The sequence below is a fragment of the Anser cygnoides genome, chromosome 24, assembly GCF_040182565.1.
Source record: "Anser cygnoides isolate HZ-2024a breed goose chromosome 24, Taihu_goose_T2T_genome, whole genome shotgun sequence".
Classification (NCBI taxonomy): domain Eukaryota; kingdom Metazoa; phylum Chordata; class Aves; order Anseriformes; family Anatidae; genus Anser; species Anser cygnoides.
This window is the reverse complement of record NC_089896.1, coordinates 3,348,550-3,374,939: the sequence shown is the minus strand read 5'-3', so window position 1 is coordinate 3,374,939 and position 26,390 is coordinate 3,348,550. Positions and strand designations below refer to the sequence as shown.

The 26,390-nt window shown below is 56.3% G+C and overlaps 1 protein-coding gene across 3 annotated transcripts in view; it reads left to right on the top strand.

Annotated features, from left to right (window-relative positions):
* Positions 1 to 5,320: 5,320 nt before the first annotated feature.
* Positions 5,321 to 26,390, top strand: part of PHACTR4 (phosphatase and actin regulator 4) — a 64,087-nt gene continuing 43,017 nt past the window's right edge. The window contains exon 1 of one of the 3 annotated variants that reach the window (XM_066982351.1): positions 5,321 to 5,392. The gene's annotated coding sequence lies outside the window, so the exon portion shown is untranslated. Of the gene's footprint in view, positions 5,393 to 6,193; positions 6,421 to 26,390 lie in introns of those variants that run through there. The other 2 variants (XM_066982352.1, XM_048073169.2) reach the window with 2 other exon arrangements.

Sequence of the window (26,390 nt, the reverse complement as noted above, 5' to 3'; positions counted from 1 at the left end):
GACGGCCCCGAGGGCACCTAGGAAGGATCCGGCCCCTTCCTTTATTCTTTTCCACTTTCCACCTTCAGCACCAACGAAGCCAGGGGCGAGCAGGTGCCGCGGGCATCCTTTAACTCATCGCCGGGCTCCTTGTATCGCTTTAACCACTTCCTTTATTTTTTTTTTCAGATGCTCACGATTATAAACTAATAAATTCCTCACCCGGCGCCTAACGGAGGCCTGCAATTTGTGTGCGTGCGTGCAATTTATTGGCAGCTCTCATTGTCTGCCTCGCAGGGCAGAAGGCGTGTTAATGACCTCCCTACCTGTGGCTGGCGGTCGGGATCTGAATGCGGCGCCGAAATTGCGTACGATTGCCCTCAATTTAAAGCCGCGGCATGTTAATGGTGTTTAAAACGCAGCAATGCGACGGGAAAATAATAATAATAATCGCGGGCTGTGCTGAATGAGGGGTTTCAGGCTGATGGAGCCTGAAGTGCTCTGCAAAACGCGCGTTACCGGGGGCGAGCCGTGCGCTGAGCTGCCCTCGGCACAGTCCTCCTCGTTGCTGAGCACGGCACCCGGGGGGGATCCTGAGCGGATCCCGAGCGTCCCGAGGGATTCCCCAGGCTGGGAGTGAGCCAGGAGAGGGATTCGTCCTGTGCGGGGCCGTGGGGGTGAGTGGGAACGCCTGCAGCCCTCGCGCCGTCCTGGTGAGCAGCCACCCGAAGGCGCTCCGTGGGTCGAGGTGATGAATTTGGGGCAGAAGCAAAGCGGCCGCGTGGCGGAGAGGGGGGGGAGGCAGAGCTTTGGTTTGAGCACACGGTTGGATTTTGTGGGGGGCTGGGGGCACGGCGAGGGGCAGGGGGATAGGGACTGGCCCTGGTGCTGCTTTAGCTCACGGGAACTGAACGTGTCCTGCCCCTGCGGCCCCAAATATCCCCGTGGCACCTCCCGTGCCTCGTGCCAGCCCTGCATGTCCTGCGTCATCACCTGGCCGTGCCGGCGCTGCGTGCGTCCACGAGGCCAGGCCACTGCCTTGGGACAGGGTGCGGGCATCAGGGCGCATGCGGGGCATCACTTTTCCAGCACGCTGAGCACCGCTTTTGCAGGTGGGTTTTACCCAGGAAAGCAGCTTCGTACCCAGCCTGTGCGCCAGGGGCAGCTTGGGGGGGGCACCTTTGTGCCCCCTGAGCAGCAGGAGCCGTCCCGATGGTGGGTGGGGGTCAGGGCCCCTCTGCAAGGGGGAGCAGCGGCTCCGAAACCAGCTCCACCCTTGCAGGCACGGAGGGGAAGCTTTGCAGGGTCACTCAGCGCTCAGCCCTCTGCATTTGGCAGCAGGCAACGAGCTGCTTGCCTTGGGTTTGGGGGGGTGACAAGCTGGCTGTCACCGGGAAGCCGAGGCGCTGCCCTCGCTGGGGACAAACTGGGCTAATCCCGGGGGGAACAGCGTGCTCCGGGCACCGGGAGCTGTAAATCCCGGAGAGCTGCTGGAGCATTTCAGGCGCTGACAAGCAGCCAGGGAGGATCGATGCCATGGCAGCGTGCGAGCCATCTGGGGGGCGGGGGGGGCTGTGATTGATGCGGTCTCACCGGGCTGCTGTGACCCCCACATTTCGGGTGCCCCCCACGTCCCCCAGCTCCACGCCAGCCAGGGGCGAGGCAACCCGGTGGGTGCCAGACCGTCCCCATCGCGTCCAAAGCAAACAAACAGCAGCAGGCTGGGATTTTGGCTTCAGAGGGGCTGCTGCAATCTGCGTTTCTTTGCCTGCCGTCGTGTTCGAGGCTCGAAGCACCGCCTGGCACCGCTGCTGTTGCATCAGCCGGTGCTTGGGGGTGGTGGGGGGGTGGTGGTGGGGGGGGTGTTGCTGAGCACCCCCGGGAGCTGGGGCTGCGCTGCCCGGCTGCAGCTCCCCGGCGGCTCGGGGCTTTGCTGGGTCGGCAGCGCCACTCGCTGGAGAGCTGCGGCGGGGCTGCGGGAGCGCTGCAAAGCTGCCCTGCTGCGGAGCCGGCTTCCTCGTGTCCCTGCTGCAAGGCTGCCCCGTGTCCCTGCTGCCCTGTGTCCCTGCTGCAAAGCTGCCCCGTGTCCCTGCTGCCCTGTGTCCCTGCTGCAAAGCTGCCCCGTGTCCCTGCTGCCCTGTGTCCCTGCTGCGGAGCTGTCCTGCGGTCCTGCTGCAAAGCTGCCCTGCTGTGGAGCTGTCTTGTATCCCTGCTGCAAAGCTTCCCTGTGTCCCTGCTGCAGAGCTGCCCTGCTGCAAAGCTGCCCCGTGTCCCTGCTGCCCCATGTCCCTGCTGCAAAGCTGCCCCGTGTCCCTGCTGCCCCGTGTCCCTGCTGCAAGGCTGCAAAACTGCCCCGTGTCCCTGCTGCAAAGCTGCCCCGTGTCCCTGCTGCCCCGTGTCCCTGCTGCAAAGCTGCCCCGTGTCCCTGCTGCCCTGTGTCCCTGCTGCAAAGCTCCCCTGTGTCCCTGCTGCGGAGCTGTCCTGCGGTCCTGCTGCAAAGCTGCCCTGCTGTGGAGCTGTCTTGTATCCCTGCTGCAAAGCTTCCCTGTGTCCCTGCTGCAGAGCTGCCCTGCTGCAAAGCTGCCCCGTGTCCCTGCTGCCCCATGTCCCTGCTGCAAAGCTGCCCCGTGTCCCTGCTGCCCCGTGTCCCTGCTGCCCTCTGTCCCTGCTGCAAGGCTGCAAAACTGCCCCGTGTCCCTGCTGCAAAGCTGCCCCATGTCCCTGCTGCCCCATGTCCCTGCTGCCCCGTGTCCCTGCTGCCCCGTGTCCCTGTTGCCCCGTGTCCCCGCTACAAACCCGCCCCGCACCCCCCCTGCAGACCTGCCCCGGGTTCCTGCTGCCCACCGGCCCTGCAGCAAGCTACCCCCGCACCCCCGCCACAAATCACCCCCCCGCGTCCCCGCTGCAAACCTTCCTGACCGCCAGCCTGCCTTCCTCCCTGCTGCAAGCCGGCCCCACGTCCCCGCTCCGAACTTCTCCCGCGGCCTCGCTGCCGGCCTGCCCTGGTCCCGGCTGCAGGCCTTCCCCCAGCCCCGCTGCCACCTCCGCGCCCCCGACCCGCCAGGAAAGCCCCAGGCACCCAAGCCCCCCCCCAGGACTCCCAGGTGCTGCCTGCTGCCCTCTCCCCCTCCCCGGGGTTTGGAGCCTCCCCTGGCACAAGCGGCAGGAGCTGCCCGCCCGCCTGCGGTGTGGGGGCAGTTTTTTGGGGGGGGTCCCACCCCATCCCCAGCACCGCCCCGGAGCAAAGCCGGGGTGGGCACCCGAGGCTGCTCCGAGCACGGGGGCACAAGCAAAATGTCCCATCCTGCTGGGCGCGGGGCCGGGGTGCTGCGCGGGGACACGGAGGGGCCCCGAGCCTGCGGGGGGAGCCCCCCCGCTGCAGCCCCCGCGCTCTCCGCAGCCCCTTTCCCCCCTTATTCTCTTTCCTGACACCGCAGAGAGATAGAGATGTCCGGGTGTGGGGGCTTTGGGGACAGGGTTTTTGGGGACAGGGGGCTGTGTCCAGATCGGGGCCGAGCGGCCGCACTGTCGCGGGCTCTTTTTTTTGGGGGGGGGGCAGGCTGCACCTCGCTGAAGCCACGACCCCAAATTTCAGCTCCGGATTCATGCCCGCATTTTGGGGGGGGGGGCAGCTGCAGCCCCAGGGGACCCCCTGCGGGCACCCCGAGGTGCCAGAAGGACCCAGCAGGGTCCGCAGCACCACGGGGAGCTGCCGCAGCACAGCTCCCCCCCCCCAGAAACCCCCCCCCGGAGCCTCCCAGGATTTATCTGCCGGGCGGCTCGAGGGCAGCGATTAATGGGGTCAGACGGAGGAGCCAGGGGATGCCAGTGGGGTTCGCACCTCTGAAAACTGCATTTTCCCAAAGGAAAAGCCTCACCGGTGCCCCGTGCCCCGTCCCTCCCGTGGGCAAAGCCCGACCTTCGCGTGGGGAGCGGGATGTGGTGGCGGCCGGAGCAGAAACCCCGCAGGGATTGGGGTTGGGGGGGCTCGGACATGGCAAACGGGGGCACCCACCCCCGGGCAGCAGCAGCGTCGCAGCTCAAAAGCCTCACCCCAAGCCCCCCCCCCACCCCCTGACCCCATTCCCCACCCCAACTCTCTCAGCCCCCCTTACGCACCACCCCAGCCCCCCGACCCCATCCTCCACCCCAACCCCATAGCTCCCTCAGCCCCCAACCCAGCCCCCAGCCCCCTCCAACCCAATCCGCCCCCAAGCACACAGACCCCCTCATCTACCCTCCCAGGCCCCCAAACCTCATGGACCCTTCTTACACCCCCTAGCACCCCCCAAACCCCACTGCACCCCTCATTAACCACCCCAAACCCCACAGCCCCCTCAACCCCCGGCACCTCCTGACCCAATCCCCCCAAACTCCACAGCCCCCTGATGACCCACCCCAAGCCCCCCACACCCCCCAAAACCCATCAGCCCCCCATCACCCTTTCCAAATTCCTTTAGCCCCCCAGCACCAACCCCAAACCCCCATCACCCCAAAAACCCCCATCACCCCCAAACCCCATTGCCCCCATCACCCACCCCAAACCCTCAGCACCCCAAAAACCCCCAGCACCCCAAAAACCCCACTGCCCCCCATCACCCACCCCAAACCACCAGCACCCCAAAAGCCCCCAGCACCACCCAAACCCCATTGCCCCCTTCATCACTCACTCCAAAAACCCCCATCACCCCCAAACCCCATTGCCCCATCACCCACCCCAAACCCCCAGCACCCCAAAAACCCCCGGCACCCCCCAAACCCCATTGCCATCACCCACCCCAAACCCCCAGCACCCCAAAAACCCCCAGTACCCCCCAAACCCCTTTAGCCCACCATCACCCACCCCAAACCCCCAGCACCCCACAAACACCCAGCACCCCCAAACCCCTTTAGCCCCCATCACCCACCCCAAACCCTCAGCACCCCAAAAACCCCCAGCACCCCAAAAACCCCACTGCCCCCATCACCCACCCCAAACCCCCAGCACCCCAAAAACCCCCAGCACCCCCAAACCCCTTTAGCCCCCCATCACCCACCCCAAACCCCCAGCACCCCAAAAACCCCCAGAACCCCCAAACCCCTTTAGCCCCCTATCACCCACCCCAAACCCCCAGCACCCCAAAAACCCCCAGCACCCCAAAAACCCCTTTAGCTCCCCATCACCCCCAAACCCCTTTAGCCTCCCATCACCCACCCCAAGCCCCCCCCCAGCACCCCAACCCCCCCCCCAGCACCCAAAACCCTCTATACCCCCACCTTTACCCCCCAGTCCCCTCCCACTGCCCCTCCCCCGCGGGCCGTGCCCCGTGCGGCGGGGCGGACTACAACTCCCGGCATGCTCCGCGCTCCCCCCCTTCCCCTCCCCTCCCGGCTTCCGGCGGGGCCGGCCCGGGGGAGCGGCGGCGGGCGGCAGGTGAGGGCGGGCGGGCGGCCGGGGCAAGGGGGGGGGGCGGCTGCTGCGAGCGGGGCCCTCGGGGGGGCTGTGAGGGGGGCTGTGAGGGGCTGGGGGGGTTGTGAGGGGCTGGGGGGGTGTTAGGAGCTGGGGGGGTGTTAGGAGGGGGGTTATGTAGTGGTGGGGGGAGTTATGAGGCGCTGGGGGGGTTGTGAGGGGGTTTAGGAGGGGCTGGGGGGGCTGTGAGGGGGGAGTTAGGAGAGGCTGGGGGGGATTAGGAGTGGGGTTCTGTAGGGGTGGGGGGGTTGCGAGGGTGTGAGGGGGAGTTAGAAGGGGCTGGGGGGAGTTAGGAGGGGCTGGGGGGGGGTGTGAGGGGGGTTAGGAGAGCCTGGGGGGTTTATTAGGGGGTTTCGAAGGGGGGTGAGGGGATTTAGGAGGGGCTGGGGGGGTTAGGAAGGGGGTTGTGAGGGGATGAGGGGGTTAGGAGGGAGTGGGGGTTGTGGGGGGATTATGGAGGAGTGGGGGGCTTATGAAGGGGTGAGGGGGTTTAGGAGGGGATTGACGAGGGTTAGGAGGGGCTGGGGGGGTTAGGAGGGGGGTTAGGAGGGGATGAGGGGGGTTTAGGAAGGACAACCCCTTCCCTAACCTAGGAGGGGCTGGGGGGGGGTTGTGAGGGGAGCCAGGTAGGGGTGCGGGGGTTATGACGGGGGCGAGGGGGTTTAGGAGGGGCTGGGGAGTTGTGAGGGAGGTTAGGAGGGGGTGAGGCTGGGTTATGAGGGGCTTGGGGGGGTTATGTGGGTCTGGGGGGGGTATTTTGGGGTTGAGGTGGGGGTCCTGCTCCTCCTGCGCCAGTGCTGGGCCCAATCCTGGGGTCCGTGCCCCATTGTGTGCCCGGGGGCTGTTACATCCCTGGGTCTCCTCCAGCTGGGGCCGTTCGGTGCCAAGCCCCCGGCTGTGCCGTCCCGGCGTGCTCGCAGCTTGCGCCTCGACTTCTGCCCTCTGCGGCAGCCCCGGTGCCGTTTCTTTGTTTGCTCCGTCCCGTCCCAATGGTGCGTGGAACTTGAAACGCCCCCGCTGCGCTCGTTTCATTCTTTCCTCTTGACTTATTCCCCTCTCCGTCCCGCGCCCGGCTGTGTTTGTCCAGGTGGGGGTAGGTGAGGTCTCGGTGCCCCCCCGGGCTGGCAGCAGGGCCAGGAGGTGTTAGGGCTGCAGGAGCTGCGTGCCAGGCCAAATTCAAAGCCCTCCTCCACCCTAAGTGTCGTTCCCGCAAACTAGGAGGAGAAACATGAACGCCTGCGATTGCTCCTCTGCTCCAGTGTGTAAAGAAACCTTGACTTGGGTAGGAACGACTGAGTCGTAAACTTGAAAGTTGCCTTTGGAAAACATCGGCGAGTCCCGGGCAGAGTCTCGTTGCAGGGGGAATCCTGAGGTTTTGTGCGGTGCTGCCTTGGCAGGTAACAGGATCGGTTCAGCTGAGTTAGCCTGACGTGCTAGCGCTGTAGAAGTTGCACACAAGTGTAATTAAAGTCCTCTGCCTGCTGTGATTTCAGTGTGAACGCCTGTTGCTCTTCAAACGCACTATTTAAATTAATCCAAATTACCCTTAAGAGTAGACAAGACCTAAAACTGTAATCTCACATAGCTTAAATTCCTTCTTAAATGAGAGTGGGGGGAATAAAGCCAAAAGAAGGCCAGTTATGATGGAATCTTGTTGGCACGCGGTTATGCCAATTTCAATTAATACCTTGGATGGTGACAGTAACAAATCCTTTTTCTTGTTCAGAGTTGGTTTAAACTTGTCCTTCCCGACAGCACCCCAAGTGACTGATCTGGCCTAAATTAACGTGGTTTTGAGCGTGTCTGCTTGTGCTTTCGCAGGGCTTGCTCTGCTCTCAGGTGATGCCTCGGAGGGTGCTTTCATAAGGGAATTTTCCCTCCTGGACTACCAGGAAACAGCTGGATGGCCCTAAAAGGCCCTAAAATATGGGGAGGGTCAGTCCTGCTGGGGTACGGGGCAGAGAGGCTGCCACCAACAAGGGGGATGCGATTGCTTCCTTGTTTTCGTGCCACTGGATCGGTAATCTGTGATTATACAGCCTTCTACTTCATTCAGTCGCTGGCTAATTTGATTTCCAGTTTAATTTGATGACAGTTTTGAGAGCCGAATCGCTTGTATTTAAACAAATGGCTTCTATTTTGATCAAATTTCATTGTGTTTGGCATGCGTTGGGATATCACGTGTGTCAAAAATCGCTGACACCGCAGCTCCTGTAGGTCTGTTAGCCGGTGATGAATATTCAGTTACGAGCTGTGCAAAACCTGGGTCTGGCAGGGAGCTGGGGGGGGCGGCGGGGCTTCGAGCTGTGCCACGGTAGAAGTCGCACCAATAATATATTATTTTTGTTGCTGGGCATGAAGCAAATTGGCAGATATCCCCGTGGTCACCTCGACGTGTTCATTTTTCAATTTTTTTCGGGGGGGCTGCAGGGAGCGCAAGGACGCGGTGCGGCTGGTGGGGCGATGCCGGCATCTCGCTGCTGCCGTGGGTGACGGGGGGAGTACGGCGAGCGTAGGGAGGGGATGCTCCACGTCACGGTCACTCCGATTCAGTTCTTGTTTAGGTGGGATGTCCCACGTACATGTGCTGTGTGGTTTGTTTTTTTTTTTCTTGCAAATGTGGGAAAGCTCTGCTGCCCGTGGGATGGGAGCCCGTGCAAAGCTGACGGATGCTTTGTGTCGAGGGGGGGAAAAAAAAAAGAAGTCCTTTCAGAGCTCTATTTTTGTCATTTAATTAGTGGCTCTTGCTGACTTGTCGGTGCCGTGGCGAGAGCCGTTTCCAGCTCTCCTCTGCGCGCGGGGTCACGCGTCCGTCAGCCGGCAGTCACACCTGCGGCCGGGGGGGCCCTGGGCGCCCCCCGAAGCGTGCCCCCAAAGCAAAGGGCGCATTCCTGGCGTGCCTCCCAGGTGAGGCAGCGCCACGGAGGTGGGACAGCTGGGGCACACAGCTCTTTGAGGGTCTCAGAGGGCTTTTTGTGGGCTTTCAGCATCCTTAACTTTTCTGTGCCCCGGAGGAGTTTTGTGTCTGTAAGGGGATGGGTGTGATCCACTGATGGCTGCGGGACGGGTTTGGGATCAGTGTAAAAGGCTGCAGGTTTCCTCCCGTCCCGATTTCTCGTGGTCGGAGGGTGACCACGCAAAACCTCCCAGGGTGACTCATTATCCGTTGGTGCTTCTGCTCCTCGCAAACAGGGAACCGTCTCGGCGATGCTTAAGCGATGGAGGAGGACGTCAGTCGGAAGGCGCCGCGGCGTGCGCCGCTCGGTGTGCGGCTCGTTCCGGTGCTCGCGGTGTCGGCTGGGTTCTGGTTATCAGCGGTGCTGAGATAGGGAGGTGAGAGGCAGCCTTCCTACCCAGCTCCAGCCCGGCTGGCACGCTGCTTGAATTTCTTTGTTTACCGAGGACTGTGTGCTCTTTCCACGTCGCACTAGGGCCGGGGTGGGGGAGGGAGGACTAATTATCTCCAGAGAGAGGCTTTTAATGCTATTAGCCGAAGGAACGGGCTTCGGCTCGTAGCTGAATGAATTGATTGTGTGAAGTAACATCAAGCACCAGCGGCGAAGATATGAAAATTGAGAGCGGTCCAAACGAGCGTTCTCTGCTGAACCCTGGAAATAGATTTATTTCCCGCCCCCCCCCACCAATCCGTTGGCTAGCAGCAGCCGTCGGAGGAGGAGGGAGTGGGTAAACAGATTGTTAACTTTATTCTTTTGTGTTTGTGCTTTCGGCATGCTGATTGCAAAACAGTTAGGGATGGCTCACCTGCCGGCTGCGGACCTGAGCTCCAAAGTGGAGCCGGGCGATGCATCGTCACCAAGTAATTAACCGTGTCTGCTGGATGTCACGGGGCAGGGGAGGTGCGTGCCCGACGAGGTCGGTTTGTGCAAGCCTGGCACTTCCCTACCCCCTGCGCCGAGCTCCGAGCCTGCCTGCTCCAGCTGCCTGCCTTTTGAAGCAGGTTTGGGGAAGATCGTTGGACTTTGGTGAAGCCGAACGGGATGTGAGCTAGGGGGGTCTGAACCTTCTCACCTTGCGGGCTCCAGGAGGCTGCTGCTGACAGTGTGGACCCCCTGGCAGATACGCCGGGCGCTGACAGGTTTCCCTTTAGCTAACTAATCCACGAAAGTGGCCCCCCTTCGAGATGTGCTGCCACGGACTTGTCTAAAATCGATCGAGATTAATCCCCGCCATCGATTTTAAGCTGGAAGCAGCCTCCTAAGAGGTCCGGGAGGGCTTCCTTCATTGACTGCCTGTCTGCGGGAGGGGTGCATCCTTGTGGAGGTGTCTGCTTTTCTGCCCTGCAGACAGTAAGCTTGCAAGGGCGTAAGCAAGAAAAAAAATTGGCCCAAATCCTGCCGAGAAGCCTCGATTTGTAAACTTGGCTCACGGTTTGAGAGGCATTGTCTTGTTCCGTACCGGCACAGCGTTTAGCACCAGGGTTTGCTCAGGGCTCCGCTGCCACAAACCCCATGTTGTGGGGGGGTCCCAGTGGAAAAGGAAAAAGGTTCTGGCTCTCCGCGACCCTAGGAGGTGAGGATTGCAAGCCAGCGCTCTCTGCCACTTGCTCTGCTGCCTGTGGCTTCACAGAGGCTGCTCGTGGACGTGAAGCTTCCAGAGGTGCTTATGGATGGGGGAAAAGCCGAAGGTCGTCGCCTTCGGGGAATGAGCTTTGACCAAAGCGTGCAGCTGTGTCTGAGCCAATTTTAAGGGGACTTTGGCATCTGCTGTACTCACATGCCTTTGCGACGGTTGTTCTCCTGTCTAATTCTCCCTCTCCTACTCACAAAGTCAAATCGGGAATTTTTGTGTTGCCAAGTAAAAGTCACTGATAACAGGCTGGGGGTAATCGTCTGTTGGAGCAGCGCCTGATGGAAGCCTCATTTCTATCGGTATTATTTCTGTCTCGGCAAGACCACCCTGCAGATACACAGCGGGGCTGCCGGTGGGATGTTACTGATTACTCCGATCTCCAAAGCTGCTCAAAAGTTTTTGCTGCTTTGGCGCGTTGTCAGGATCTGCGGGAGGCGGGTTTGCAGGTATCGCCAGTGAGCCTGCGCGTCCTGGCGCGGGAAACTTCAGCGGGTCTCCACGGGGACAGAGAATTTGGATTGGGCTCTGGCTGAGCTGGCTGCCTCGGGTTCTCTGGGAACCCGTTTCCAAGCTGCTCCACCGCAACGTGGGCAGCAGCAGTTGTGGGACTCGCAGAACTTCGGTTGCTGACCCGTGCACAGGAGCACCCTGGGGTGTCTTCGTCAGCTGGGACCTAGGAGAGGGTACCAAGGGGCAGGCGGGGCTATGCCAACTGATTCGTGCTGCCAGCGTTGGTCTTGTTGGGGGTGTTACGTGTAGCCTGTCTGGTGCAAACCAGGCGTAATTTACTGTTGGGTAGGAAATGGCAGAAGTGGGAAAAGTCCACTGGGGTTCGTTCCCTTGTAAAGGGCGTTTGGTGCCAAAAGAGAACAAATAATTAGAAGCAAACTCTTTCTCCCTTAGATCTTTGATTAGCAGCAGGAGAGAAAGGGGCATGTTCCCTGTAGGGTCACCGAGGCTTCATCTACCTTGTGCTGAGAGGTAAATTAGTGCTCATATCCTGCTTTAACTTGACCTGGATCCTGTTCCTCCTGGCTGTGGATCAGGCCCACAGGTGAGCAGGGTCACAGAATTTTTCATCTTGTGCTTCCAAATCAGCTTTTAACGTACAGTCCCGTAATTATTGACTAAAAAAAGCCAACGGTGAGATTGCAGGCATGTTTAAACATGATTTCTCTTGGCTCAGCTGCGCCTTTTTAGAGCAATATCAACCTTTGGGGTGGAATTGTCAAATGAGTGCTGTCGGGCTGTCTTGGCTTGTGCTGTTTTACAGCAGTTTTGAAATTAGCCGTGGCTTTAGGCCATCTGGCTTTTCTGCTGCCTGCTTGGTGCAAAGTGAAGATAGTTAAGAGGACCAGCACTGATGGAGTGGAGAAACTTGAGCAGAATTCATACCCGATTACTCAGCCTGGCACCTGATGTTAGAAGGCGTGAGTTTTGCTGCTGTTATTGTTCTGTTTCATTTGTCTCATAAATACTGGTGTGGTTGTTGGTTTTTTTTTTCTGGATTTGCAGATAAATAGGGTTTGCAGGAAGGGAAGTGCCCAGGCTGGAAAACTCTGCTCACGCGTGGGCTGCTCAGCTGCTCTGCCTGACGCCGGGATTCAGGCTGGCTCCTTCTGCACCTCGTCTCGGAATGCACCCGAGCGACAGCCTCGCCGTGTCTGCTGGGGGCGTTGGTGGAGAGAAGGTGGGAAACGTTCGAGGTGAATTCACCAAGCAGGCTTTTTGGGCTGTCTTGGCCGTGCTGCAGTGCGTTCGGAAGCCGTCCGTGAGGCAGGGAGGTCGCTGTGTGAACGCGTCAGGTTTGGAAAGCAGAGCGAGGGAGCGCTGCGAGGCTGCTGCACCTCCAGAATCAGTTTGGCACTGGTGATTACGTTAATCAGTAGTTCTCATCTGCTGTTAGCTTCAGAACGAAGCCTTCAATCTGAATCCTAATGGCTGGGTTCTGTACCCGTCAACTAGTCTCTGAGCACGGGGAAAATAAGGATGTTTGGGTGGACAGGAGGCCTCATTTAGCTCCCAGCTGTGCCGCTGCCTTGCTGTTTGATGTCAGGCAAGCCACACTTTCCTGTACCTGTTTCATCCTCCGCAAGATTAAAAGTGCTTAGCAAGGGCGTAGTCATATTCTTGTTCGTAGCTAGAGGGAAATATTAATTGCATCTCAGCCTTGAGGGCCATAATTAGCAGCCAGGTTATACTGGTCTGGGTCCCATCTCTTACGTGTTGCGCAGTGTGTAGATGCGGCCTTTAGGAAGGAGAACGTGAGTAACAGGAGGAAGCCTTTATCTGAGCGTTGCACGTCCGTGTTGGGTAAGTCCGGCAACGTGGATGGGTAACTGCTGCTGTGGTTTGGCTGAATCAGCGGCGTTCGAGCAGTTGCTTCTTCGTCTGCACCGCGTCCAAACGCGTGTTGGCCATTGGGAACGTGCTTCTAAAGGTTGAGCTCTGTGCTTTTTTTTTTTCTTTATTTGAACGCTTTGCCAGGTTTCACACTGGACTTATCTGCCCGTGGGTATTGTTTTCTGTGTTGTTTCTTTACGGGGGAGGATTTTTCTGAGCTTTGCTAGTGTAATAGGAGCGAGTTTGCCTTGATTATTCTGTAAATTATTGCTACTCGCAGAAAGTGGTATTTATAAAACTGTTGTGCTGTGTTTCAGTGTGGAAAGGGAGGTGGCGGGAGAAACTACAAGACATCTGTTTTCCTTTCCTATAAATGGTGTAGGTGATGCTCATGCATGGAGAGAGCAGCAGTCCTTGAATAAACACTGGATATGTTAACATTTCTAACTAGCAAATTTATGGGTAATCTTTTCTTTTGGAGGCTTTGTTCTGATTTGAGAGCAGCGGTCTCTGGGGAAAATGAAACCTCTCTTTAAATCCACTTCGTTCAGCACTTAGACTGGGACCTGCTGGTAAGCCAGGCCATCTTCCCCCAGCCTTCCTGTGGCCCTTAAACCAAGCAGCCCAGGAGGCGAGGAGAGTTAAAGGTTTGTGGGACCTCAGTAAAGCTGCAGGTCCACAGCTGCTGCGGTTTTGGCCCACGGTGCTGGGGGTCCCGTGGGCTGCCCCCAGCGCCTGCAACGCCGGTCTGCACCCCGCTGCTGGGCGCTTCCGTGTCGGCCGAGGCGTACCTTTGTTTCAGGTAGCTGATTCATGGCCCTGTGTGTTTAATCACGGTTTCTATAGCAGTGAAATCTTTAACGAGAGGGTGGAGTTCGCTTGCAGTTCATTGCGGGTTTTGGGTGAATATTGTGGCTGATTCGTGGAAGGTTTCTGCTGATCAGTGATTGTTATAGGACTAATGGTGTAGGATGTTCTGTGTTCGTGGTGCGTTAAGCACGAGCATTTCTTCGGTTTTCGTACTGCGCTGCCTTGCTAAGGAAATGCAGGAGGAGGATTCCTTCTGTTGGTGTGAGAAGTTTGGCTTCCCACCTTCTGATTATCAGTCAAGGTAGCAGAACCGCTGGATCACACGTGGGTGGATGGTGCCGCGTCCTTCCAGCACTCCCCACAAATTGTTCCTTCGGGCTTTGGCATTATGCAGTCCCTTCTGTTGGCTCATGCGCTGTCAGGGCACTCTTTACAACTGCTGTTTAACCCCACCTTCCTGAAAACCTCAAACTCCTAGGTGTTCCCAAGGTGACTTTGCTGCGGAGGCAATTCGAGCCTTCATTCTTAGTGCCAGGAGCAAGGATTTTGGTTTGCATAATCAAGATAACATGGAGGATAGGGTTTCTTTGTATATTTAAAACCGTGCGTCGTCTTGCTCTCGTGTCCTGGCAAAATATGGTGCGTCGTGGAGCTTATATTGCAGTGTTGGTCCGTGAGAAGTGCTTTAGCCAAATGTGTCCTCAGGAGCTGGCTGGCCGTGCTAGCAGCGAGTCGGGCTTCAACAAAAAATTGCTAATTTAAAACTTCTATGAATTCTATGAAAACCTCGTCTTGAAGCTGGCATTAGCAGTCGCTCTGGAGGAAGCCTGACAGCTTGTGCTGTTGTTTGCCTGCACCACTGTCCACTCTGTGCATCCTCGCTTCCCTTGTGAGCTTGGGTGCTGTAGAAGCAAACAAGCGGAGCCTTCTGGTCCCAGCTTCAGGTTCTGAAGTGGCATGGGACTTGCCTCTGACAGCGAGGGCAGCTGAAATGGGCATGTGTTGGGAGAGGATTTGTGTCTGCGTGAATCAGAACCGGTGGATTGTCAAGAGTCTTCTGCCAGAGACGCTGGTTAAAAATCCTGGTGCTCAACCGCGTGCAAGGTTCACCGGCGGCAGGCTGACTTTTGCCCGTGTCCCATGGGTGTATTGGGTTAAATGGCCGTTTGTAAGCGCCGGCAAAGCAGTCGGGGTATTTGGCACACGGGGAGGTGCGTGCCAGCAGGCTGCTCAGTGCTTCCCTTTGTGGAGTGGCTGTGGGCAGCCTTCCGTGCCTGTTCCTTGCGGTTTCAGGTGCAGAGAGGCTTTGCCCGCTGCTCGGAGGCGTTGCAGGTAACGCGGAGGTCCCGGTTTATTTGCCTGTTCGGATCGTGTTGAAGGGAGAAACTCACTTTGAGTTCTGCTCGTAGTAGTTGGGGCATGAGATCTTCTAAAACTGCATTTGTGGAGCTTTCTCACAGTGCAGGCTTGAATCTTAAATTCAGCATCCCCACAAGCTCTGTCTTCAAGAATAATTACTTGCTGGGAAGCCTCTAATAGGGCTGCCATGTGTAGCAATGGCCATTTGCCTGCGTTTAAAGTAGCCGGCGCGGGGTGCAATGTTTGCTGTCATTTAGGGAGCTTGGCAAACAGTTTCATTTCAATGTTCTTCTGGCTTTTAAGCAGATCGGGTAGATTTTGTGAGCCTGGGGTCGTTCAGTCAGGCGAGACACTGCTGTTTGGACGGGATGAAGTAGTAGCGATGTGTGTGATTCGTAAGAGCGAGTCTACCCTGAAGAGCACGTAGGGGGCCACAAGCAGAATGAGGAAGATTTCCCAGCCTCTGGTGCTTATTGTACTCAGTGTTTGTGGCAAAGCACACCAGGAATCTCCTCCTGCGATGACTTTTCCCCTCAGCAAAGCCAGCAGGCCCTGCCGTGAATCCCTGCAGGCCGTGGGGCCTGCGCTGGTGGCCGTGAGGGAGGCGGGAGGCCGGCCCCCACTTCAGCGTTTTATTGCCCATTCTCAGGGCTATCGCTTCCTTTGCGAAGGGGTTATTTCCTTCCTGTGCTGTGGTGTTGGATGGGAGGAGGGCACACAAAGTGACGGCCTGTGGGGGTGTTGGGGGCAGGTCGCACCTCAGCCCGACCCGGACCTGCTCCATCAGCCACAGGCCCCACACTCAGAGGGGTGTTAGGGGATGGGAGTTTAATTGCCCTGAGTGTTCGAACTGTTTTGGGGCTGGAGCACTGCTGATGTACGTCGTGGTCCCTTATCAACGTGGTTTTGTTAGGCAGGCTCTGCCGTGAGGCTGTGTGTCCCAGGCCCCTGCGGGACAAAGGCTGTGCTGGAAGCGGAGCGGGGCTCCTGCATGGTGCTGCCGGCCAGCTGGAATCTGGAAATGCCTTTAATTGTGAGGGTAGCAGGTGGCTTTTCCACCGCCATTTATTCCAGCGTAGAGTGGGGTTTTGTTGCTGGCTGCTCCGAGGAAATGGGAGCAATGAGGGGCAGAAGGAACTGGTTGAACTGGAATCCCAGTCCTGCCGGCCTTGGGCTGGGAGCTTGCTCAGGGAAGCGTTTCAAAACCTGGGGCTGGCATCGGTCGGCACCACAGGGTTTTGCTCCGCAGCACATTAGGAGGGTTTAATGGTATAGCTTTGTAGCAGGGACCTCAAATCATCTTATAAACGTGAGCAAACAAATCCTGTTTTGTCAAAATCGTGGATGCTCGGGGGTATCCAGCTTCGACAGGCATGGCTTGGTCTGAGTGGCGCAAACGGCTCGGAAAGGTAGGGCTGGCACCTTGATGCGGAAAGGGTGAATGGAGGAGCAGGCAGGATCCGATGGTTCACAGCAGGTTTTTTCGAGCCTGTTTGTGGTGCTGGGAGCCTTGCTGCCCTCCTGCCTTGGTCTTATCCCTTCTCTGGGACCGCAAGTGGCGTGCTTCAGTGCCAGACCTCTGTTTTGGGCTGCAGCTGTGTAAACACCTAAAACTGCTCCACGTAGAGAAGAAGAGGCCCTGTGTATTCACTCCTTTCCCTTATACTGGAACAAGTGTTTGTGGGCCATGTGACAAACAAATTGAGGAACTGAATTGGATTAAAACCAGCTGTTTCTTCAGCAGGCTGGTTTCGGCTGGGGTCAGCTGCTCCGTGAGCTTCCTGATGCCAGCGGAGAGGAGGGCGGGCAGAGCTGCTCCCTGCAGCCGAGTCTGACACCACGGCTCCTTCTGCATGAGGCGTTGGGGGGGGTTCAGGTGTGGTTTCTCTGGCCTGTTTTTGGCTGTGCCTGGTTGTCCTCACCTGGTGCTTGCATATTGACTCGTGCTGCTCCCTCGAAGAAGCTTTTGTGTTCAGTTGTTTCTCCAGCTTTGTTTTGAGCTCAAGCTGACCGGCAGTCCGTGATGCTGCAGGCATGGAGGAGCTGAGCTGAACTCTGTAGGGTTCAGGTGGTTGGCTATGGGGGCTCCTCGGGGCTGGTAGTTCTTGTGGGAAGCCTGTTCTTTGCTTTGGGTCACGCAGGTGAGTGCTTCCTCCTGTCAAAAAGCTTATTTTGTCCCAAATTCAGTAGTATGTTACATTATCAGAACATCAGAGAAGTTAGGGTGCTTTGGCTTTTGCTGTGGTGAGCTTTTTGCTGCAGATACAGGAATGGGACAGAAAGACCTCCTTAGTTTGTGCTGTGGCAAAAGCTGCCTGCAGCTTGACTCTGCAGCAAGATGGTTAATATCCAGAGCTAACCTGAGACCAAAGGGGAACCAACTGAAGAAACTGGCCACTCGATTCCCTTCGGTTGTTAAAATGAGGATGGAGCTGGGGAGGTGTCGCAGTCGAGCAGCCTGAGCTCATCCCTGCGGCTCCATCACCCATCCCAGGGACTGGCGAGGCCATACAGGAGCGGTTCCAGGCCCCAGCAAACGGCCCTACATCGCCCGCAGAGCGTGTGCCTGGCACCTGTCCCCACAGACCTGCGTGCTGCCCGCTGGGATGTGCAAGTGCACGCGTGTTCGCTTGGGTCGCAATGAAAGCCACGGTAGGTTTGTGTTCCTTTGGGTGTGGGTGTTTTACAGCTCACCTGATTCCGGAGTGGCTGCGCGGTGCTGTTACCCAGCTGCTGGCTGTAAGCTGTGTGTCCAAACACTGCTGTTTGTAGACACCTCTTTAAGAACCGGAGTGTTCCCCGCACGGAGCCATTTAGGAAGTGTCCATGTATAGGCAAACCCCGGAGCTGGCTGACAAGCACCCTCTGGCCTCAAGTGAATTGCATCATCTGTCCGGCTGATGTCAGAGGAAGGATACCGACCGGTCCTGAAGGCTGCTGTGAGCGTCAGTAATTGACGGAGGAGGCCTGCGAAGGAGGCTCAGGATGGATCAAGCCGCAGTTCCTTTTTACAGCGAGATAGCCAGTCCTCGATGACCTGTTCTTACTGCAGACTGAGCTTCCCTTTAACAAACCTGTAGCCGTAGGTTGGTGTAATCTGTGCAAATGCAACCGTTTCTTTGTCCGTGTCCTTTCAGCACAGCTTGGCTCTGTGTTTGGAAGCTCGGAGCGATGCGCTGGGTGTTGAAGGCAGCAAGGCTGGTGAGCTGGGAGGGCTGGGACCGAGCCGCTTATCTCACATAGCAGAGCTATGCGGCAAGGCTGCTGAATGCGTGCCCTGGTGCGTGTGCCAGGGCCGGTGTACGTGTGGGAGAGGGCTGCCGGCAGCCGGGCGCTGGGATCTGTTCCTTAGAAGGGCACGGGGCCGGGGTAGGGATGGAGAGGTGCTGAGCCCCACGTACGTCCGGCGGTGCTGCACGCGAGCAGGACACGCTGTGCTACCTCCCCGGAGCTAAGAGCATCGCCTCGGAAGCATGGGCCGTGCTGAAACATCTTTCTTCTTTTTCAAATGGGAAACTTCACCACCTGCTGCCTTCTGCTAGAACTGACCCCGAGAGGTGTGTTTTGCAGGAGTAATGTCAGCTTTCGATTAAAATGGAGCCGTTCCCCAGCTGTAGGTAAGGACGCAATCCTAACTTGATTTCAGCATCTTTTTACGTTTCTAGAAACGCTCTCAGTTTATACGTGTGACTTCCAGATATGCATGCAGCCTTCTACCTCCTGGAGCTCGCTCAGAGCTGCCTTTGAAGTCTTGAAAGCAGAGTAAAGTGGGTTTAGTTTCTCTAGTTTTATGGGTCAGCATGGATTTAGGTCCCACTAGGGTTAACATCTCTTACAAAATGCAGTATGGAAGAGGCATATTGAGTGGCCACATCCTTCGATTTCACTCCTTTTTTTACAATTTCACTCCTTTTTTACATACTGGATTGCACTGATAGACCGAGTCTCTTCCCTTCTTGATACTCGTCGGGAGCGCTGCTGGAGGCGGAGGGCTTGGGGTACTTGTGCAACCATTCCTCGTGCTGGCACCTATCAAGAGGCCGTGTTTGTTGAGCAAACCAGCAGTTTCTGGGCTGGCTGATAGCTGTGCTGGGGAGTGTGGGGGGGGTCAGCGTGTTAACGAACCTGCTCCGATGTCCAAGGACGCAGCATTCGAACAGAACAAAAAGGCTGAACCCGGCGTTTGAGAGAGGTCACCAGAAAGGCACAGCTTCCAGCTCATTTTTAAGGATTTTTCCCCGTATAGATCTGGATTTTAACTCTCGTGTGAAGCTCCTGACATGCAGTCACCGACGTTGCCTCGTGCCCACCATGAGAGGCGTACGTAATTCTCGCTCAGCTCTTGGATCTCGCCGAGGTGAGGTGAGCCAGCCGGGTGTGCGGGGCAGTCCTGTGCCTCCACCGGGCTCCTGCCTGCAGGCACCGCCTGGGATCGGCGTGGGTTTGTAGCCCTTGTTACGGTGGAAGGTCCTTTTGTGGCCAAGAAGAAGCAGTGGTTAGTTTGCTTGAGCTTTTACCACAGCTAAATGGCTGGAAATTGTCCTTTCTGAGCTGGGGTGGGTGAAGTGGCAGCAGGAGGAAGCGTTCCAGTTCACGGGGGGGTTTCAGGAGGGTGTCGCTGCTTCTGTGCATCAATTCTGCAACTGTCCCGAGCCTTGGTGAACGTATCAGGCCAAAACCTGCAGCAGGTCTGGAAGGAGAATGGCCGAGTGTGAATTAGCGGCGGGGTTGATCCCTTTCCGAGGCTGCTTGGAGGAGCGCTACAAAAGGCACCGCTCCTCCCCACGATCAGAATCAGCTCAGGGCATGTAATTAGCACAGTCCTCATGTAAATGTCATTAGTGCTTCGTAAACTTTGTGCACGGTGGTGAGAATGGCAAATGATTTTTTTTTTTTTTTAAAGGGAATGTTCCTGCTCAGAAACTTTATGGGCTTATTTTCACGATGGGATGCCTTCCTGCCCGTACTGGTGTTTTAAAGGGTTTGGCAGATGAGTAATGGGAATTCGTCTGTTTTCCCTGTTATGGTTGGGGCACCTTTTATTGGAGCTGGAGCTGAGGAACACAAGCAGAATAAATTATGTGGGGTGGGCTTCTGTAAGGAAATGTCGTCTCTTAATCAGAAATAATTAAATTCTATAATCAGATAATTAAATCAGAAACAATTGAATTGTTGTATTGAGATTGGGAAGGAAAAAGAAGGCTGCAGCTGAACTACAAACTCCACCTGAACTGTTTAAAACGCTGAACCAAAAAATGTGATTTAAGGTTGCTGCGGACGTGGTGGTGATGTGATTGCAGAGTGCCCGTGCGGAGAGCAGGGGTTCAGTCCCAAGCAGCTGAGCTGTGTCCAGGTCAGGAGCGCTGACTCGATGTTCAAATCAGTGAAGATACCGACACGGCGCAGGTTTTGGGTGCATTTTTTTTTTTTCAAGAAGTGCAAACGTTGTTGTCTTTCAGTGGGGAATTTGTTCAGAGGTGCCTCTCTTGTGTTCTTGATTGCTCACCGGTAGGAGCTCAGGGTTTCACCAGCACCCCGTGGGTTGCTTTTCCTGGAATGCAGTCGGGTGTGCGGTGGTGGTGAGGGTGCTTGCAGTGCCTCGGGGGGGATTTGGCATCAGCAAATGCCCAGCAGCAGCTCCTGACTCGAATGCTGATTTTTTTTGAAGCTCAGGTGAGCTGCTCGGGATAGGGGAGATGCTCCTCAGTGTTTAGTCTTTCTTTTCAGGTCCCAGCACTGCTCCTTCCCTGATACGATGCAGGACGCCGGCAGGGAGCATCAGGCTTCAGCTTTGGGGCTGCGTCTCTGCTTGCTGACGTTTATGTGAGAGCTTGGCAGTGGCTAAACTAATTCCAGTTGCTTCTCGGGCAAAAAGAAACACTTCGCAAGCTAGCCTTGCGATGGCTGAGCCGAAGAACAGCCTCATTTCGGGGAGGAAATGGTGGTTGCAAATGAAATCTCCTACCCAGTCATAATTACGGGGGCATTACCACAGCATTAGCTTGTGCTCAGCTATTTTGTTTTCACTGAGAGCTTGACGAAAATGGAAACCACAGAACTAAGGCAAAGGTGATTTATGTTGTATCCCAGAAGCCAGAGGTAAGTAACCCTTCATTACGTGCCTTTTGGGCGCGTGTCCTAGTGGTGTGCATGACGAGGGCAGGCCCTTGGCTGCATGCCGTGACGGGAGGCTTGCCTTGCTCCGACATCCCAACGGGCTCACTCCCGTGCTCCGTGGCCAGCAACTGCAAGCAGGGAGCTGGATTCGTGCTCTTGGTAGCGTTTGTCAGTTTAAAATGGGCTTTGTTGACTGGGTTCTTTGAGGAGGCCCTGCTGGGCTGTAAGAGCAGCTCTTGCTGCTTGGAGAGCTGCAGGCTTCCTTGGGAACAGGGAAACCTTTTTGCTGAATCCGTGCTGCATGCGGCGCCGAGCCCGAGTGGACGTGACGGGTATCGCTGCTTTGTCTTCTGCAGCAGGGGGTGAGGTTCTTCGTTGGTCCCTGTGCAGATTCAAAAAGCCAAGTGGGAGATGTTAAAAACAGGGGAAAATGGGACTTCACATACGGTTCATTCGTTAGGAGTTGGACTTGATGATCCTTGTGGGTCCCTTCCAACTCAGGGTATTCTATAATACGTTTGGGCGGCAGGTACGTTTATTTCTATCACAAAGTCGCTGTCACAAGCCTGCTTTGTGGTATTGGGTCTAGCTCCCCGTGGGCTGTCCCGGGCTTGTGGGCTGTGCAGGTTCCTCACCTCGCAGGCAGGACTCCTGTCGCTTCCAGTTGCATTTGCACTTCTCTAAGGATAACGTAGATCCGTGCTTTTTGGAGTAAATCGGCGTTCCCTGCGAGGCGAGGTACGAGAAGGAGGTGCAGCGTGAGCAGGTATGCACTGATCACGAAGGCATTTTAATTTGTTGGGCCCTGCTGTGCCGGGACGGGTTGTGGGACACAGTGGGAAGGTTCCAGCTGCGGAGCTGAACCCAGCTGCAGGACGAGCAGGGGCTGGAGCCCTCCTCCAGCCACGTCTGCACCACGTCTGCTCCCCCGAAAAGCCGGGTTGGTGGTTTGGGGAATGCAACAAGCTGGGAAAGATCTGGGAGAAAAGGAAGGCTTGTGTTGGTGGGCAGTGTTTAGGGTGGTTTAGGGCGGTCGGGCTGAAGCCTGCCTTTTGGGTGTGAAACCGAAATGCTCAACGTTTATGCTGCATGTTGGCTTATACATTTTCGGGGGGGGAAAATTCAAGACTTGGTTCTGAATATCCACAGGCCTGAGGCATAGGGACCGTGCTCCTGAATGCCTTCCCTTTACGCTGGTGTAGCCCCCTCCGAAAGATGAATGGGATGCCGGGCATTTCCCGGTCTCCCATGTGCTTCCTATTACTGCACTAATTAAATTTATACAGGCCTTGCTCTGCTGCAGAAACCGAGGCTGGTATTTTTGGAGCTATTGAGGCATGCTATGCTAGCTCAAGCAGTGATGTTATTGCTCCTGATATGGGACTGCTGTACTTGAGAATTCAGTGTGTCATCTTGCGTGTTTTGAAAAGCCGAAAGAAATAGTATGTATGGCCTAGGTTTGGGGCAAATCAGCTGTATTTGAAATATTTATTGGCTTTTGCCTGCAGCATGCTGAGGCAGGTGCTGGTGAGCGGGTTCGTTTCCTTCAGCCCCACTGCAAAAGTGAGTCGGGCAGCTGGAGAACCGGGGTCCGCTGTGGGAGCTGCTCTGAACGCCTCGGCTCTTCTCCTCCTCTCCTTTCGGGGTGCCCGGATTTGTCAGGGTGCGAGCAGAACGTGAGAATTGCCATCTTCACCGTCCAAATTTATTAACACACGTTTTGCTAATTTGTGTGTGTTGGTAGATTTTTAAGTCCTGGGTGATGGTGTTGTGGATGACCAGAACGTCTTCGATATCCTGCTTTTAATTACATCAAGCTCGGTCCCCTGGCTTTTTTCTTATAAATTTCTGCTCCGGGTTGCCTTTAGTTCCCATCTCAGGTCTCTGCAAATGGGTCATCTTGTTCGGTCTGCCATGATTGTGTGTACGTCTTCCTCTAATGTATGGAAGAGGTTTTTGCAGCAGGACTGTTCGGCGGCCGTGGGGCAGTTTCTGAGCGACGTGGTCAAGTGCTAGGTGTGCCCGCCAGCCAGAACCTTGTCTTTTAGGAAAATTCTCCAAGCTGTATTGCTAAACGTTGGACAGACAGAGGGGATGGGGCACTAAATACCAGCTGCACACAGACGTGTGGTGACCTGCAGGTGATGAGCACATCCGTCAAGGCTTCTAGGCAGACTTCCACCTCTACTCAACAGCAGAGGTAAAGCTGAAGTTTTACGGCTCGGCTGTCAGCCAGGAATCCAGAGGGGACACTCTCTTGCTCTCGGTGGCTTAGGGCTTGCGTTTTTGGGGAGGTCGATCAAGGAATAACCATGCCTTGCTGCCTCCCTTTGGATGCTCTCATTCCTCTCTCGGCTTCCCCAGTACGTATGGGCGCTCGTGCAGGAATGAGAGCATCTTCCCTCTGCGCTAATCAGCCGTTCTGCTTTAATTTTACACTGCCTTTGTCAGGGAGATAATTTTGGTCGAGGCGAGCCCTTCAGCTGCTTCAAGGACAGCGCGCGGGGAAGCTGCTCTGCTCTGTTCCTGCTGCAGGCTTTTTCCCCGAGCGCATCCACACCTCCAGGGCTGCTGATCGGCTGCCAGGAGGTCTGGAGGCGAATCGGTGTTTGCTGTTCTGCTAGCTAAATAGAAATAGCGTTTGTCACTGGGAGCTGGCTCGGAAGTAACACCGCGTTCGACTTGGTGCCATGCGTTCTTACAGGCTCCTGGCTTTTTGTTTCAGGCTTGGTAAACATGGCTTGCTCGGTGAACTGAGACGCCTGGGAGAGGCTGGAGGGGGCTTTTTTGAGAGTTTGTGAGCTGTTTCGAGTAGAACAATGGAAAAACTCGGCTGTTTGGCACGTTAGCTGAGTAGGCTGGCCAGGTGGGAGTCCTGTTTGGGAGTTTTCTTTTCTTTTTGACGTGCTTTATGATGGAAATTATGCTGTTTTGAAGAAGGGGAAACTGAGGCACAGGCAGACAAACGCCTTGTCTGAGGCCAAGCGCTGTTCTGCAGCAGAGCTGCAAGTGCTCAGTGCTCTGCACAGCGTGCCGATGAGCGTGAGGGTTCACAAAGTGAGCCGTAAAAGTGATGAAAGAGGTGAAAAAAGCCCTTGGCCGAGCACACCTTGCAGCCACAGAGGACTCAGCTCCCTTCCCTTCCAAAATCCACGCTGGTAACATTATATTACTGTGCCACCCACAGGCAGCTGCCACGCTGCGGAAAAATATTTGCTGTTTAGGTGGGGAACCCGTTATTAAATGCAGTATCTGCGATGGAAAGCTGCTGGTTTCATTTGCTGTGTCGCCTGCTCTATTTAGATTTCACAAAACTAGTTATTCGAGTATTCTATTTAAATTACATTTACAGCTGTTATACCTCCGAATTTTCCCTCTCTTCCCGTTATGCTTGTCGCTTCTTCTACAAAATCTTTTTCCTTCTGCTCAGCAGCCGCCGTGTTTCGCTTTTCAGCAAGCGGAGAGATGCACGCCGTGCTCCAGGTCGCAGGGCTGGGACCCCTGTGAAGACAGGGAAGCTGCAGGACCGCTAATTATTGGAGCAATGAACCGTGCTCGTTGACGCGTTGCCAGCTCGGGCTGTGAGAACAACTTGGCTTAATCTGTGTCACTTTATTGAGTGGGAATATTCTGATTTACCTCCGGGATGCAGGGGAGTTGACCTCCCCTCCGCTCTGTCTGTGATTTGCATGGAACAAACTGGGTCAGCGGAGGCTGCTCGGAGGATTTTGAAAGCAGCGTTTTGTAGCAAATGGTGTTGAAACGATGATAATTGAAGGACATGAGCAAAGCAGGAGGTTTTGTAGGTGGAGATAATTTGTTACTAGACGAAGTCAGAAAAATAGACGAGCGTTTTGGCTTCTCCTGACCTGCAGAAGGGCTCGTGCATCTCCTCCTGTCTGTCCTGCTTGGTCCAACAAGAGGTTGGAGCTCCCCTCACACCTTGGCTTTAATTTATAGTAGTGCACTTGGTGTGCTTGATCTGTTCTTTTTTTTTTTTTTTGCTGGCATGCAGAAACTGTGTGCCAGAAGAATTTCCCTTGTGATATTTAAACTCTTCTGCACCCGTGCTATAAGCCGCCCCTTGGGAGAGCCGCTCTGTGCAGCTGAGTTATTTTGCTTTGTAGAAAAGAATTTTAATATTGTTTACCATGCTCTTAATCTTACGGCTGGCGGATAAATTGAGTCACGTTAGCCCTTCCTCTGAGGACTTCATGGGGCTTCACGGGCAGCATACCCGTAGTATTAGGTGGAGTTATCTCAGCTTTGCAAAAATCCTCTCATCTCTCTTCCCGGAATGAGTAATTGATGGATGAGAGAATAAAATGTTGTTTCGTTCAGTGCATTTATAAAAAATGATGGGCAACCAGATCTGGTGGTGCAGTCGGTAAGGTTTTGATGTGAGCCCAGCCACAGACATTTCTGAAAGGCCGGGCTCGATGCCCTGAAAAAAGTCCTTCTGGGGGCTTGGTTTGAGTAACATTTGGTGAGCCAGGGTCTGAGGCTCAGGACCTGCCCCGACTGATGAGCAGGCTGCTCGCTGCCAGCCTCAGTCTGCCGGCCAGCGCTGTGCTTGGTGTCCCCGTGTCTGTCTGTCTGTCTGTCCGTCGGCTCCTGCGAGTCCCCTGCGGGTCTCGGCTGTCCTCGGGTCCAGGGGGGACCCGCTCTGCGGTGCGCATTTCACAGACACGGCCGCGAAGCAGGGACGGAGCTGGCGTTCTGAGTCCGGCTCGTGTTTCGTTTATTGCCTGCCTTTTTCCAGCGGCACACGGGGTCACAAGAAAGCGTCTTCTGGGAGGTCGGCGAGCGAGCTTGGGTTCACTTCGTGGGCGCTAGCTAATGGGCTGTGCTAACGCCAGACCCTGGTCCTCAGGCTAGTCGGTGCTTATTAACGCCTCCCTTTCCCTCTCCTCTGCTAATGGGGACAGCTCAGGACCGTTAGGAGAGCATCCTGTCCCTCCCCCACACCCTTTTTCTTTTTTTTTTTTCCAGGCAGCCTCCGGTTTTGTCTCATTACAGTCAGAGCCCTGTGGTAGCTGCCCAGCTGCTGTCTGGGGCTGAGGACTGGTGATTTAGAGCTGAGCCAGCACGGGAACTGGCTTCGCACGCCCAAGGCGAGCCTGCAGGGAGGCGCCGCGGAGAGGCAGCGTGCCACTTCGCGTTGGAGGAGCTGTCAGTTCTGTACTTTAGCCGGGGGGGGGGAAAGCAGCCCACGCTGGCTTGGTTTTAGACTTTTTGAAACATCCCGTCGTCGTCCGAAAGAAGGCATTTGGTGTTAGTGGAGGAGACGGGCAGCGCTAGATCAGAAAGGCCTGGGAGGGGAGCGGTGCAGCTAATGAGCTTCGCTGCGAAGGCATCCGAAAGCGCGCAGCGGCCGAGGGCTCTGGGCAAGGCTTGCTGCAAATGAGAACACAAAGTGGGTGAGCTGTGATCAGCAAAGCCGCCCTGCCTGGCTCGCCCCAGGCTGGAAAAACGCGGTGCCGCGGCGTGCAGCTTGGCAGCGACTCGGGGTCCGGAGCCGGGGCTGTCAGGGTCCGGCCCCAGCCCGTGGTGTGCTCCTGCGGGCGGTTTGGTTTGCACCCGGGGCGGCTCTGCCTGTGTGCAGGGCAGCTGGAGCAAGGAGCAGCGACGTGCACGGAGATCCGGACCCCGCACTGCTGCGGGACTGCACGCGGTGGAGCTGAGCCCAGGGGCAGAGCTGGGGCCAGCCCCGTTCCCTGCTTTTCCAAGAAGAAATGGGGCA